This window comes from Neovison vison, chromosome 5 (assembly GCF_020171115.1).
Source record: "Neovison vison isolate M4711 chromosome 5, ASM_NN_V1, whole genome shotgun sequence".
In the NCBI taxonomy this organism is placed as follows: domain Eukaryota; kingdom Metazoa; phylum Chordata; class Mammalia; order Carnivora; family Mustelidae; genus Neogale; species Neogale vison.
The window spans coordinates 107,680,300-107,695,972 of NC_058095.1; the positions used below are offsets into that span (position 1 = coordinate 107,680,300).

At 45.9% G+C, this 15,673-nt stretch overlaps 1 protein-coding gene across 3 annotated transcripts in view; it reads right to left on the minus strand.

Annotated features, from left to right (window-relative positions):
- The window catches only part of CYSLTR2 (cysteinyl leukotriene receptor 2), a 31,457-nt gene extending 17,149 nt beyond the window's left edge, over positions 1 to 14,308 (minus strand). For 2 of the 3 annotated variants that reach the window (XR_006384766.1, XM_044250670.1), the window contains exon 1: positions 14,158 to 14,308. The gene's annotated coding sequence lies outside the window, so the exon portion shown is untranslated. The remainder of the gene's footprint in view (positions 1 to 14,157) is intronic. The other variant, XM_044250671.1, reaches the window with a different exon arrangement.
- Positions 14,309 to 15,673: the final 1,365 nt, after the last annotated feature.

The window sequence follows — 15,673 nt, forward strand, 5'->3', positions numbered from 1 at the left end:
CAGGACCAACAGGACTTGTGAATTGCTATGAGAATGGCAGCGGGGGGGGGGGGGGTGGGCAGCCAAAGCCTCTGCCTTTGGCTTGGGTCATAATACTGGGGTTCTGGGGATCGACCCTGCATCGGGCTCTCTGCTCAGCGGGGAAGCCTGCTTCCCCTCTCTGCCTGCCTCTCTGCCTACTTGTGATCTCTGTCTGTCAAATAAATAAATAAAATCTTAAAAAGAAAAAAAAAAAAAGAATGGCAGCTGGGGAAGGTTGGGAAGTAGCCTGCCCTACTCCCTGACTAGGGTGTGGCAAGCATTCAGAGACACTGTCAGCTACGGATGCTGAGGAAAGTCCCTCATCATAGGCAGGGCATGGAATCTAGCAGGTATGACCACAGACAAGAGGTTATCAAAAAAGATGGTAACAGGTGTTCCCACCAGGAAGTTGAGGGGTGTGAGGGAACCAAAACCAGACCCTAGCAACAGGGACTCCTTGAGCAACTGGAGAGCAAGGCAGAACTCATGGGGAAGTTTGTCTGTAAGCTCCAAGACTGTTTAGAGCCATGCCATGGTGCAAGGAGAGGGTCAATATAGACAAGCCCTGAATCCTGGAGGCCCTGAGTTCTGGAGACCCTGAATCTCGAAGCCTGATCCTAGAGGCCCTGAGTCCTGGAGGCCCTGAGTCCTGGTCCTAGATGCCCTGAGTCCTGAGATCCCTGAGTCCTGGAAGCTCTGAATCCTGGAAGCCCTGAGATCTAGAGGCTCTGAGTCCTAGAGGCCCTGTGATTTGGAGGCCCAAGTCTTAGAGGCCCTGGGTTTTGGAGGCTCCGAGTCCCAGAGGCCCCAAGTCTTGGAGAGCCCAAGGACTTGGGCACAGAGACTCAGGCCAGGGATGCCAAGACTGGGGTCCATTTTCCCTAATGAGGTGGAGACCAAATCTCAGAAAAAAGAGAGATCCCCAACTTTAGAGCAAAGGCACAAAGTCAAGATCAGATCATCCCCCAGGGTAACTGAGTTCCAGAGCTGTTTCTGTTCCTCTACCTGAGATTGGGATTGGTTCTGGGCCCTGGAGGGGACTGGAGGGGAGTGGGAGTGGTCGGTGGCTGACGAACAGCCTCAGTTGCAGCGAGAGGATACCCTACAGAAGCTGGAGCTTTGATTCCAAGAGCATCTTAATCCCTGGAAAGCCTAAGAAAAAAAAAAAATACATGGATAACCTTCCTAGAAGCCTCACCCAGCTACCAGCCACAGGCTAAAAGCAGGTCAGCTCAGTTCCAAAATTCCATTTAGCTCAACACTTTCTCTTAAGAACCCTTTAAAACATTTTGGTTGTTCTTTCCTGCCCATATCAACTACAACAGACCACATCACACTTCAACATTTTGGACTATTTTTAAAAAAAGAAAAAGAAATCACTTGCTGTATGTGGCTATAAAAATCAGCCAGACCAATTAAGTATGTGACAGGAAGCTGAGAAATACATGAAGAGGTAAGTTCAAGGAAAATTAGGAAATAAACTGACAGTCTAATTTCCACGGCCTTGGTGGGAGAGGAGTACACAGCTTCCTCGACTGAAAAGGAGCCGGGAACAAAGAAAGAATTAAGGCTTTGTCTCCCGCAGCTTTACTGGTGACCAAACAAGACAGAGGAAACAGTGAGAAGCCGCAGGAGACAGGGAGAAAACCACATGTGTTGTGTGGTAAGAATCTGCTGTAGATGAATAGCTTCCATTGATGTTTGGGATGTCTTCATGGTCAGAGCAAAGCCGCAACTGTCCAAAACGTCACAGAGATATTTTCAAGTGTACTTAGAAAAATACCTTTTTTTTTTTTTAAAAAAAAATAATCCATTTTTTGACAGGGCCTAAGGATCCGCTGTCACAGAGTACCTCCCCCTACACCCCCCACTCCTCCACCGCCCCCATCAGATCCAACTGGGACTGTGCGCCCACAGGTGTACTCAACTACAGTGCTCAGATCTGGGCCTGGGACTTGTCTCAGAACCTGAAGACTGAGGCACTCAGTCACCGACAGACATGTGCCCCAGGGAGCAGAGAGCGATAAGCATTACGCAACCGGAGGCTGTGAAATTGAGATAAACGGTGAAGAATCTAGAATCTTCTGGAGAATAAAGGTCAGTGCCCCAGGCATCATCTTTACGAAGAATTCATGATGGGATTTTTCTAAGCCATCAGCACCGAGACAGGAGAGCTATAGACCCACCTGCCAGCAGCCTCCCAGGTTACCACTAGGAGACGTTCTGGGTCCTCTGTTTGGCCACTGTCTCTGGGACTTCTAACTCCCACAGTGAAAATCCTTTCCTCAACTTAACATCAGGCCCTTGGTTGTCTGATTTTGTCAGCTACCCTCACTGCCCTCACTTCAAGATACTCGCCTTTGCCAGACCTGCCTGAGGGTTCTGGGAAAGCTCACGTCCTCCATCAGTGACAAACACGCAGCATTCAAAATAAGCAGCAGACAGCCCGTACTGTGTTTACTCTGTGGTCCGCACTCCGCAGAGCTCCTTCTGTGTGTTAATTCAGGTAGTCCCCAGATATCCCTAGATAGTCTGAATTGGTTATTTTATAGATGAGGAAAATTAAAGTGCAAAGATATGGAATAGCTTGTGTGCCCAAGTTCACTTGTCGCTTAGTGGTGGGATGGGGCTTAAACCCCGCTCCCAGCTCTCTGTCACAAAGCTCTTCTGCCTCTCTCTGCACCGCAAATACTGGGCCCTGGGTACCTGACAAGGAAGAAAATACAACCTTAGAGCTGAAGGACCCCCCCCAGAGTGGTGAATAAACCAGAAACGTAGTAGACAAAGCCAGGTGAGAAGGGCCATCAGAATGAAATGCTGTAGGGAACAGCCTTGGGGAACAAGTGCGTTTTTAAGGTACTAAGGGGAAAGGCTGGCTAAGGAGAGGGGCCAGGGCTTCCAGACAGAGGACCAGGCTGTGTGAACACTGGTTGCTGTGAGCGCAGGGCAAGTCTGGGGAACGGCAAGTGATAACAACCTAGGGGAAGCATGAAAGGCAGGATGAGTTGGGCAGAGGGTGGTTTGAGAGTGACCTACATCCACACAAAGGAGTTTGGGTTTTATTCTGGGGGCCATAAGAGCCACTGAATTGCAGAAAGTAGATGCGTTTTTTTAGAAGGGTGATACTGGCAGCAGGTGGAGGACAGTTGGGAAGGAGGCAAGCCTAGGTTCAGAGAGACTGCAAGGGATTGTCCAGGGCAGAGGGGGTGGACATCTGGATGGGACTGAGAGACATGAAGAAAAATGAGAGGTGGCCAGAGTTGAGGATGGACCAGTTATGGAATGTCAAGGAAAGTGGGAGCGGGGAGGGGAATCTTCTCAGGTCTTTGCTGGGAGAAGGGTGCCTTCCACTACTAAAAAGGACATAAGAAGATGCTGTTTTTGGGTTGGGGCGGGGGAGGGGTGGAGAGGATGAGTTCAACTAGGGACATTTTGAATATGAGGCTTTTGTGACACATGTAAATAAACTGTCCCCTTGCAGTCTAGAGCTGGGGTGGAGGGGTTAAGAGAGCTTGCTGAGTTTGTGGTTCATCAGCACTTTATGGTGACTAAAGCCAGAAAAGCTCCCATAGGGGCATGAGAACAGAGAAGGAAAGAGGCCAGAGATAAGACCTTGGGGTGAGGGGTGGGGGTGGGGGAATCACCAATTAAGAGCCAGGCAGAGAACAGGAGCCTGGAAAGATGGTGGAGAAAGGTTGGCCAAACCCAAACCAAAAGAGATGAATGAAGAATGCAGTGTCAAGGAGACCAGGAGAAAGACTGGTGGAAGGTGCAGGAGGTCGGTGGGAATTAAAAGTCTCAGGGGACTCTGCAGTAAGAAGTTTATCAGTGACCAGAGAGGTCGGGTGAAAGCCCAAGGACAGGGGCAGCAGTGACTGCTGAGCTGGGAGAGGGCCCTTTCCAGTTCTGCGGCTGTGAAGGGCATGTTGCTGGAGGAACATTCTGAGTCTGGGAGGGAAGCTGCAAGTATTCTCTTCTCTGGAGACACTTTGACTGTGACCCTTAGCCACACTCCCTCCTATGACTTGGGTCTCCTCCTCTCTTCATTTCTCCTTCTCTCTTCCAACTTCATCCACCTGAACCTCTAGGCTAGAATGTACACTGTACCTGAAGGCTAGCGGGCCCAACTGACTCCCAACCTTCCCGCTTTTCCAGCTGCATAACTCTTACTCTCCGCCCTTCGGCTTCCTTACCCTCAAAGTGAGGCTAAACAAAAAAGCCTGTAGGATTGTTCTGAGTTGTAAAGGAAAGAATATGCTTACTCCACCCAGCGAGTGGTCAACCCAATGCCAGTGTTCTCTTCTACCTAATTCTGCGACCTACTGGAATTTTTGTTTTTGCTTGTCCTCTCTTAAATTCCCTGAACTCCGGGCTCACTGTTGTCATTTCTTCTCATCTTCCTTTTTTTAACTTACAGCAGTAGCTGCCCTGCCCCATCCCCACCACCTCATGAGAGACACCTGTGCATCATAGGGGACTAGGATAAGGTCATCTGTTTCTGTTCAACAGTTGGTTCTATTGCCCTTTCTCAAACTTCCTTCTCAGCTACTCTAGGATTTGATCCTCAGGTCTTATCAGTGAAACCCCCATTCTTCTCTTTCTTCTGTGGTCCCGAGTCCTTGTGGTTTTCCATTTTGTGATTGTTCAGCCCTTCTGAATCCACTGTTAGTTCTTCTTTACCCAATTGTGGACCCCACTGAACCCCCACCAGGATCCTCAGTTCACCTCTCCCTATAACCCCCCAAGCACTCACCCACCATGGAGACCTTACCCCATCTCTGCCTCTGACTCCCAGATGTCACTTACATATGAAAATACCATATTTTCATCTTATAATTTTTAAAAAATATTTTATTTATTTATTTGACAGACAGAGGTCACAAGTAGGCAGAGAGGCAGACAGAGAGAGAGGAGGAAGCAGGCTCCCAGCTGAGCAGAGAGCCCGATGCGGGGCTCGATCCCAGGACTCTGGGATCATGACCTGAGCCGAAGGCAGAGGCTTTAACCCACTGAGCCACCCAGGCGCCCGCATCTTATAATTTACAAAGACTTTTTTTTTTCTCCATTACCTCATTTGCTCCACTTGGCTACCTTTTGAGATAGGCTGAGTTGGCATTTTTATCTCAGTTTTACAAATAAAGAAAAAGAGCTCTGAGACCTAGAAAATTTAAGTGGTTTTTCCTGAATTCTAACCTAAGCCTTGGTCCTGTATTTCTAGTTGTCTAGAGGATAGCCTTATTTGAAGATTCTGCCTCTACCTCAGATCTTACTTGGGTCTATCCTTCCTCTCAAATCAATCCCACTCAGCTGGTGTTAGGGACTGAACGTGAGCCCCTGACATTTACATATTGAAGCTCCAACCTCCAATGGGACTGTATTTGGAGATAGGGATTTCATGGGGGTGATTGAGGTTAAATGAGGTGATACGGTAGAGTTTTTATCCAATAGGACTAGTGTCCTAGGAGAAGAAACACATTCTGCCATGTGAGAGGACATAGCCAGATGGTGGCCATCTACAAGCCAAGAGGAAAGGTCTCAGAATAAAACCCATCTTGTCAGCATCTTGATCTTGGACTTCCAGCCTCTAGAACCGTGAGAAATAAATTTCTGTTCTTTAAACCACTCAGTCTGTGGTATTTCGTTATGGCAGCTAGAGTGGAGCCAGATGGCTGGTGACCATTTGGGGGATGTTTTCTTTCACTTTTCTCTTTCTTTATTATCTCACATCCAATCAGTTGACAGAGTTATCACCATCATTTTTGTATGACATGCCTTGAATTCTATCCCTCCTCTTCATGTCAAAGTCACCACTGTAACCCTGAGCTTTGTTAGCTGATGCCTAGAAACCGTTAGCCTCTCCTGACTTGTAAACCACTGTGAGATTAAACCAGTCAAAACATTGCAGACCCGTGGGATTTGATGGTCCAGGTGAATTCTCGGCCCCATCAGACCTCTCCCTCTCCTCCCCGCTGATGTCTATATTCTCCCCCTAAGTCACCGTGGGTTTGAAGCTCTCCTGAGTGTGAGGCTTCTGCTTTAATACCCACACTGCTGTTCACTACTCTCCCCTAACAATAATGCTCTTCGTTTTCTCTGACCACTTTAGATTAAAACTTAGATTTGAGCCCCCAGAGCTACTACATACTGTGGAGTGGCAAATAGGACATTCTTTTTATATCTCGCAGAAATATTCAGAGGAGGGAGTTGGGCTAAGGTCATGGAGCCAGATCTGGCGTTTACCAGCTCGGGGATTCTTTACAAGTGATGTAACTTCTCTGCGCCTCTCTTTCCTTGTCTGTAAACGGCACAATGAGTGTGAGGTATTTCACACCATCTGAGCCCTCCACGATGTTAACTATTATGATTAAACTTCAAAATTGGGGTCTAGAGAAATGATTTAAAAGGTGACGAGGCTTTCAGGGCATTAGTAAAAATATAAAAGCAAGGCTGAGAGATGATTTGATTCCAAAAATAAATAAATATGGTGTCTGTGCTGCGGGAAAACAGCAGAGAGCGGCGGGCGTGGGCAGAGATCCCAGGTGTGAGCGCTGGCTCTTTCACTCACAAGGGTTGTGATCTTGGGCAAGTCACTTCATGCCCTTGAGCCTCCCCTCCCCCATTAAAATAGGGGCAGAGATGATACTAGTCGCTCCCTCACAGGGCTGCTGTAAGGATGACGGGTGATGACACATGAATGGCACGCAGAATGGCACCTAATGGGACGAGAGATAGCACCGTGTGGGAGTCGTTGTAGCGTCGAAGGATCACAGACTAAGAGCCCCTGAAATTGGGCGGAGAGGATGCAATCCTCTGGATCAGAAGATTCCACATGTTTGACCCTCGAAGCCCCAAAGGCCCCAGAATACTGAACTGACACATCCCCCCAGACAGGGAAGTATCATCGAGTGCTGATTCTGGGAATGCGAGACTGCTAGCCTAGCCCTTTCTTGAAACTGGCCCCAAATGCCATGGCAGACACGTAAAGCTTCGTACACTTTCTTGCCTCCTCAGAACAGTCTTGTACTTTCCAATTTTTTCCCAAAGGGATCAAGTAAATTAAGTTTTAGAGACCAAAACAGAACTGAGAACAAAAAGAAGTGAGATTACGACATCTTTTGAATGAGGCGCTGAGCTGGTCCCCAGGCCTCCAGAATAAATGGGGGACGGGGAGGAGGAGTGAACCACACAGGGCCCCGTTCCCATGGAGTCAGCACGCTGGAGCATTCTGCTGCTCCCATCCTTCTTTTGCCCTGTCTCTCCCGAAGTGCCTCAGAGTGCCCCACAGCGCAAGCCACTTCCCGAAGCACCAGGCTATGCCGCTTTGCCTTCCAAAAGCCGCTCACTTCCCCAGGCCTCATAGCCCAGAAGTCAACACTTTGGCTCCGATCTGAGGCTGTAAACCAGTAAATGCTGAATAGTATTTATGGCTCTGCAATTCCCTGAAGAGGAAATTCTCTAATTCATTTTCTCTCTACTGCAGAAAGTCTCCTTAACAGCTCTGGGGCCAGAGGGATTTTTCAGCCAGAGTCCTAGGACTTGGTAACTCACCCTGAAGGATAATGGGAGTTTCTGCTTCGTGGCCAATGCAGAGTTTCACTGTCTAGTTTCCATCCTCTAGTTAGGACTCCACGTTTGGAAGCCGCAAAGCTCACAGAGCCCTGTCCTCCCAGACTCCACCAACCTGTGCCTGGCTCGCCCTGGAGCTCGGCAGCCCCAAAATTCAACGTGTGGTTGTTCATAGCATTGCTGCCGGCTTCTGGAGTAGCTTGAAACCCCGGATCTGGCCCATTTCCCATCTAGGGGAAGACCTGAGCAAGCCCTTACCGTGAGGGTGGGAAGGTTTTCACCAGCATTCGTCGCAATAGGGCCAAAGAGGATCTCTGTGGGCTCCCCAGTGCGCCGAGCACATTCTCCCCTGTAATCGTCTGATGCAAGGGTTTCTTTTGTAACCAGACTTTCCAGCCCCCATCGCCATCTCTCCTCAGATCCTTCAGCCAACCGCCAGGATCGGCAAGGAGGAGACAGCCCATCGGTCCATCTCCCTGACCCACCTGCTGACTAAATTCCAGGATGTCCCGAGAAAGTTCAGAAACCCCAAGAATAAATTCTGCATTTCGTTAATTTGGTTTCTTGTTTTATCTCTAAAGACCAGATAACTTATCGCATTAAGTTTGCTAATTAGAACATTTTCTTAAAGTCACAGCAGTTGGGTTGTCAGCTTTCCGGTGATTTTGCCCAGCTGCCGATCCCCATGAGCCCCTCAGTTTACACCTGTCTTTCTCGCGTTCTAGCACTTTTCCCAACTTCTAGGAGCTCAAGGAAGCCACCAGAGCCTTCCTGGCCTGGGCTCTGCCTAAAGCTGGGCCTTCTTGAAATATTGACAGTTGGGCCCAGTTCGGGGATGGGACTGGACACGCAGCACCCACTTCTTCCCCCAAAAGGAGAACTTAGCTCAGACCCCAGAATGCGTAGTAAAATGACATCCACCACCACAAATGCACATGTACAGATGGAAGAAGAGGCACCTTGAGAACATGTTTATTGCCAGAGTCGCCGTTAAGGCAAAGATCTGCAGGGATGAAAAGTGGCTTTTCAAAAGCATCAGAGGTCAGATATTCAGCATCAGATTTATGGGTTAGCAATATTTGCCTTCTTTCTACCCTTTGCTAACAAGTTTTTCTCCACTGTTGGCTTGTTTGCTTTTCTCCTCTTGTTTGTTCATTCTCCCTGTGAAGCTTCTTTCTGGATAATTTTCCTGTGCAAAAAGCTGCTGATGGATTTGGGGCACATTTGGGGATAAATGCCCCTTAAAATTGGGCTGTTTTCACAATTTCATCCTTTCTTGTGTATTTTGAGGGTACAAATGCTTCCAAAGAACAATTTACCCCCAGGGGAAGAAGCGGGAGCTGAACCCTAGCAGAAGCTCGGCATCCATGCACGTGAGGGGTCTCTCTTCTGCCCCCAAGGGTGAGATGCATGGCATTATCTCTGACATCCTACTTCCCACCTCTGTCTTCTTAATCTCCTTGTTTCATTCTCTAATGTTCTCCAAATCTAGCTTTTCTTCCAATTTCTTCCTAACCAGCAACACTCAGCCACTGCAACAAACAAAGACAAGCTGAATGCAGGGAACTGACAGAGTAAGGACTGCTCTGAGCTCCTTAAAGATAGGACTTCATTTTCTTTACGCATTATTTTGACTAAATGCTGTCTTTTCTCTGGCTCTTACCACTTTTCAGCTCTTGTTTGTTAATAAAACATATGAACCCATGACACTGATTATCGATTTAATTTTATAAAACCATCTCAATGATTTTTTTTTTTGTCCCCTAGTGCTCTTCACCGGTGTATCTGGGAAGACCGACCATATCTGGGACTAAACCAGTCTCTGACCTCAGGAAGGCCGCAGGGCCACTCTGCGTCTGCCTCCGATCCCCTCCAGTCTTCCCATTGCAAAGACAGAAAAAAGATGGAAGGTCAGCAAGTATCATCTCAGAAGCCATCACGCAACACAGTCCAATAAGTTCCTAGGAACTGCCAGCATCAAGACTATCCCTGTTCACAATCAAAGTGACAATTAAAACTGTCTCCCTCTCTCTTCCCTCCTACCAAGGCACTTCATATTCTGCCATTAAATTCACATCGTAGAGCCAAGAAATTATTTACAGAGGTCGCTTGTTAAGCATCCCTTGTTCCCTGAAATGATACAGAGACATCGTGATATCATAGAAAATCTGTACATCACAACAGGAGCCAAATCCTAGCTCTACCCCCTTGCTAAATGCATGGTCATTAGCAAGTACTCAACTTCTGGGACTTCTCCAGAAGACAAAGGAGGCGACACAGGCGGAAGCCTCCAGCACAGCCGCACTGAGCCTGGCACTCACACACGGTCCATGCGTTAGCATGCTAGATGCCACCCTGTCTGTTGCCAAGGGAAGCAGAGTCTGAGAACTTCTGGGTATGCCAGCTCTAGGACACCTGCCTACGAGAGTAAGAAACAAAAGGAGAAGGAGAGAATGTTTCAGTATCTCTGGAAAAATGGAAAGCCAGGGGAATTGTCCTGAATGGTGCCCTAGGAAGCTGCCAGTAGCATGGGCCTGTGAGTATCTGTAACCTAAAGAGGAGAGAGTACGGAACAAAAGCAAACCAAGGGCTTTCCTCCTTCCCCGGGCACCCACATTACCCTGGCCTCATTACCCACCCATCTTCACCCACACCTCTCTTTTCTGTCCCAGGGACCAGATGATGGTGGGCCCAGTACAGGTTCTCATCTTCCACCTGCACAAAGGACACACAGTCTCCTGTTTCACTCCAGCTATGCTCAGCCCATTCTCTACATGGTGGCTAGAGTGACCTTTCCAAAATGCATACCCGACCATATGACTTCTGCTTAAAACCCACTATCACATCAGAATGAAGTTCAACTCCAAGAATATCACAATGTGGACTTGTCAACCAGCTATTCTCTCCCCACAACTTTCCTCACTAAAACCCATTCTAGCTTCATGGAACTTATTTCAATGCCTAAACACACCTGGCTCTCTCTTGCTTATTCACTCTGAGCTCCAGCTCCTCTGGCCATCTCTGACCCAACCTCAGATTCCTTTATAGACATCACTTCTTCCAGAAAAACACATCTCTGACCCCGCAGGGCAGTGGGCTTCCTGTCCCAGCACTTCCTCCTCAGGGCCGCCGTAGTTCCTGTGTATCCTCACCCCCAGACTGTTCACCACTGATGGCAGGCATGGGGTCTCATGTATCCTCAGGCCCTGGCACAGCTTGTGGCCCATAAATGTGCTCCAGTGAATGATCCCTGAGTGAACTATGGATGGTATTATTCACCTCCCCCATTTTATGTCTAAAATAAATATATTCTGAGGGAGAAAAAAAATGCCCAGTAGTCTTTTGCAGCAAAATGATGTTTGCATATTTTCCCTCACACACTTACTGTTTCTAAAAGTCAAATATCGGTTCTAGGGACAAGAATACAGAATCAATGGCATTGAGGGTAATGGGGTGTCGACAGAAAGGACCCAAGTGGTACTCTGTGTTGAACACTGTAGAAAGGGACACTATTTATATATCTGAAGGTTGACGGTTGTTTTTCTCACTCTGTGCCAAATGAGTTCCTGGTAGGGATTTGTCTGCTACGAGTTAACAAGGAAAACTGCCTTCAATTCTCTCAGAAAATTTATAAGAGAACAAAATTATTGTCATGGTAAAACACAAAATAAAAAGAAACCCACTTCCTTTAAAGAATCTGTGATGCCCCCAAGTACCCTGCAGACAATCCCATCTTCTATACCGGAGTCGCAAACAAGGTAAAATGCTATCTCCACTGCCTCATAGGAAGACCCTTGTGTGGGACTCAGTTTTTCTTTAGTGATAAAAAAAAAAAAATCTTATTTCTACAACGTACAATAAAGGTATGTGGACTGGATCCTTTTAAATTCTTCCAGCTTAACCTTGAAACCTCTAGAGCAAAGAGGCTCCACTCCCCGCTCTTCCCCGCTTTCCCTCCACTTCCTCCTTCTCTCTGTCCCTTCCCTGGCCTGTCCTCCCTCCCTTCTCCTCTTTTCTTCCTTCTTGTTCTTCTTCAAATCGGCTCCCCCCTTTCCTCAAAACCTCTCTTCAAAACACTAGAGATTCAAAAAGCTTCCTTTCCTGACCCTGGCTCTTCCTAAGGACGCTTCCACCTTTGGGATTCTTTGGTTCCAACTCACTACTCCAGGTTCCATTACTTGCTTTGTCAGATGCATCAGCCCACACCACCACCAAGTCATCAGTCCAATAGGAGAAGTTTTCCTTCAAATATCGCCAGACATTGCACCATCTTCTCCACGGAGGAGTTAATATAAAAAAGTTAATAGGTTCAACAGAGATAAACATAAGCTGTTATCTAACTTGCACATTTATCGGTGACTTAGTTTATTTATACCTTTCCATCTATTCTTTCTTTTTTGTTTTTTTAAGATTTTATTTATTTATTTGACAGAGAGATCACAAGTAGGCCAAGAGGCAGGAAGAGAGAGAAAGAGGAGGAAGCAGGCTCCCTGCTGAGCAGAGAGCCTGATGTGGGGCTCGATCCCAGGACCCTAGGATCATGACCTGAGCCGAAGGCAGAGGCTTTAACCCACTGAGCCACTCAGGCACCCCCTTTTCATCTATTCTGAGTGGAGCCCATGTGCTAGGTTGCCTGCAAGGACTCCATCCTCAAGCATTCTTGGTCAGCAGAGGGACCAAGACCTGCACATAAGGAACTCAGGGACAAGGAAGGCAGTGGTCAGTGCCCTGAGAAAAATCACAGACACGGGGCTGGAGGTTCTGATCATTTGATAATAAGGCTCTATGACAAAGCTGAGCAACCCAGAATGCTTGCCTTTCTCTGCAGCATCCCCCTTGTATTAAGGACAGCCCCCTGGGTAACAGTATGAGCCCTTGCTTGGCTTTTATCTTCCAGGCTTAATCCTGGGAGGATTAGTGTGCCTCAGATGTCTGGTGTGTAAGACAAACTTGGAAAATGGGAGTCCCTGAGTCTGGAATACATATGAGATACTAAAAATGCCCAAGGTGATCCTGACATATCACAATGAGCACGTTGCAAAAAGATGTTATTTTCTTCCAGAACAGGTGTTGTTTATGTTGTATTGTATCCCTTATGACCCCAGGCCAGTAGGAAGTTGGAATACTAACAGATGCTGGGCATAATTTTGATTCATTTGGAGCATTCTGGAGCCCCAGCCTCTCTAACTTTTAACCAATGGACTGGAAACAAATCCATCTCTTTAAAGCATTAGTAAATTGGAATTCATAAGTAGATTCTCATCACAAGGGTTTATGTGGTTAAGGTGGATGATAGAAATTTCTAGAGGTTTGGAGGTGCCTGGGTGGCTCAATCAATTAAGCATCTGTCTCCCTTCAGCTCAGGTCATGACCCCAGGGTCCTGGGATGGAGCCTTGGGGTCCTGGGATAGAGCCCTATGTTGCACTCCCTGCTCAGCCAAGGGTCTGCCTCTGCCCCTGCCTCCTGTGCGCACGTATGCTCTCTCTCTCTCACTTTCTCTCTCTCAAATAAATAAACAAAATCTTTAAAAATATTTCTAGAGGTTTCGTTCATTTTAGGTTTCCCACAAATTACTTCTGCATTATTAATACAGAATTCAAAGAGAGACTTGGGTGGCGTTCCTGAAATTGTACCTCTCCTTCCCTTAATATGTAATGATCTCAGGGATGTGACAGAGACAGGAAAATATTTCAAATGACCTAGGTATAAATGACAGTCTCATAATGCCGGCCACCCATTAGAATGACCTGGGAAATTTTAAAAAAACAAACAAACAAACAAACAAACAAAACCAGTACAAAAACTACTACACATGATTGGCTTATCGCCAAAAGCCAAGTTTCAATTATTCTAGGGATACTTTTTAAATTCCTCAGAATCAGGTGATTCTGGCTGAATGTGTAGCTAAACCAGATTCAGGGTCCAAAGGGGTGATAAACAGATAACCACATACAGTCTCACACATGCTTTTTACCTCTCATTTAACCCCCGACTAAAGCCACTGACACATTCTCAAATTTAACCTCCTCTCCCCGCCGGCCAAAAAAAAAAAAAACCTCCTATCCACCAAATGGGAAAAAATACATTTTTTAAAATAAAATAAGCCAGTCTATGAAAGACAGGAAAGATGCTATCTGGTCAAAATCAGGGGAATCCTTGAGTGAGGTGTGGCAAATCTCAATGCAACAGTACCCAGCAATTTAAAATTATGATTATGAAGAATTTACAGCAATGCAGAAACAGTTCATGCTCTAAGGGGGAAAAAAAATGAGCATCAAGTAATCCTTGCTGTATGGCCACAACTGTGGAAATCAAACTGAAATTATATGCAGACATGCAAAAAAAGAATGGAAAGAAATACCGCCCAAATGTCAATAAAGACTAGCTCAGTGGTGGTTTTACTTTCTTCTCCTTTTTGTACTTTCCCAGTATCTTTTAATCGGCTATGTATATGGTAGGGAAAAAAAATTTACAATGGAACAAAATTAACTTACTTTTCAGAAAGCATGCTATCAGCAACTTCTAATACTCAGTAACGAATTAACAAAACAAAGATTAAAAATGCTCACCGGAAGGTTCCTGTGTTCCAGCTGTCTTCTGTCTCCTCTACTCCTCCTGCTTTCCTCCTCCAAGTAATTCAGCTTGCTGACTTAAAAGTGAAAACAGCAAATTTATTTTATAAAAATTTCAGCTAACATCTAGAGAATAAGGAACTTCGGTCAGCTGGTCTCTCTGGGCTTTATAGCACTTGGTGTGGGGGTTGGTCTGGCTTCCTTCTTAAGAAGGGGAATTCTTCCAGTTACAGACTACACATCTAAAAGGAAGAAGCCTGGATTAACCCTGTAGCCCTGACGCCTGTGTTTATTAGCATCTTTCATAATAGATCAAAGGGAATGTGATGGGCTAGACTCAGGGCCGTTAAATAGCTATTAGATCTCCTAAATGTTTTTTGTTTCCATGACAATAGTAACAGCAAAGCTGCCTTATCCACCTTATAGATACAGCTCTACAGAGCTGTTTAGAGCACTTCCCACCCGGTCTTGCTTTTCCAGCTTACTTGCTCCTGGGCAGAGGCCTTCCTCCATTCTGCTGCAAATGCTCTGTTGGAGGTCACCCATAACCTCACTGCTCACGTAAAAGGTCCTTGCTCAGTCTTCATCTTCCTTCCCAAGCTCATTGTGCAATTACGGCCACTTTCTTGAAACTTTCTCCATTTTGTTTCTCTGACTCTTCTCATTCTTTTTGTACCCCTTGGGCTGCTTCTTCTTACCTTTCTTATGTTTTTCTTCTACTCCTTTTCTAATGGTGAGTTTGCCCCGGAAGTCTGTCTTCTCACCTCTTCCTACCATATTCTCTTGCTTTTATTTATATTGTGCGCTTCCATAGATACATTTAACATGGCCCCTCCCAAGCATACACTCCCCCATCTACCCCATCTAATCAAATGGCACCACAGTGATTCAGCCAGTCATTCTATCTGCAGGCCTAGAAGTCATTCTTAACTCCTTTCTTTCTCCCACAACCAATATCCAAACCAACCAATTCTATTTATTCTACCTGCAAAATGTGTCCTAAATCCTAAAGAGAAATGCATAAGAGCATTTCTCTTATGCTAAAAGAAATAAATCACAAGATTTAATCCCCATTAAAATCTTCTTCATCATGTCTTGGATAGAATGTTGCAGTAACATTAAGCAAGAACTAAGAGACATCCAAATTGGAAAGAAAGAAGGAAAACTATGTCTGTTTACAGATGATGTAATCTTTTATGTAGAAAATCCTAAAGATTCCACACACAAAAAAAACTGTTGGAACTAATAAACAAATTCATCAGTTGCAGGATACAAAATTAACACACAAAAATCAGTTGCATCTCTATACACTAACAATGGACAATTCGAAAGGAAATTTTAAACAATTCTAATTACAATAACATCAAGAAGAATAAGTAAAAACAAGACTTGGGAATTAGCTAAGGAGACGAAAGACTTATACACTGAAAACTACAAAACAAAACATTGCTGAAAGTAATTAAAGAAGACATAAAAAAATGGAAAGATATCCCATGTTCACGGTTTGGAAGAT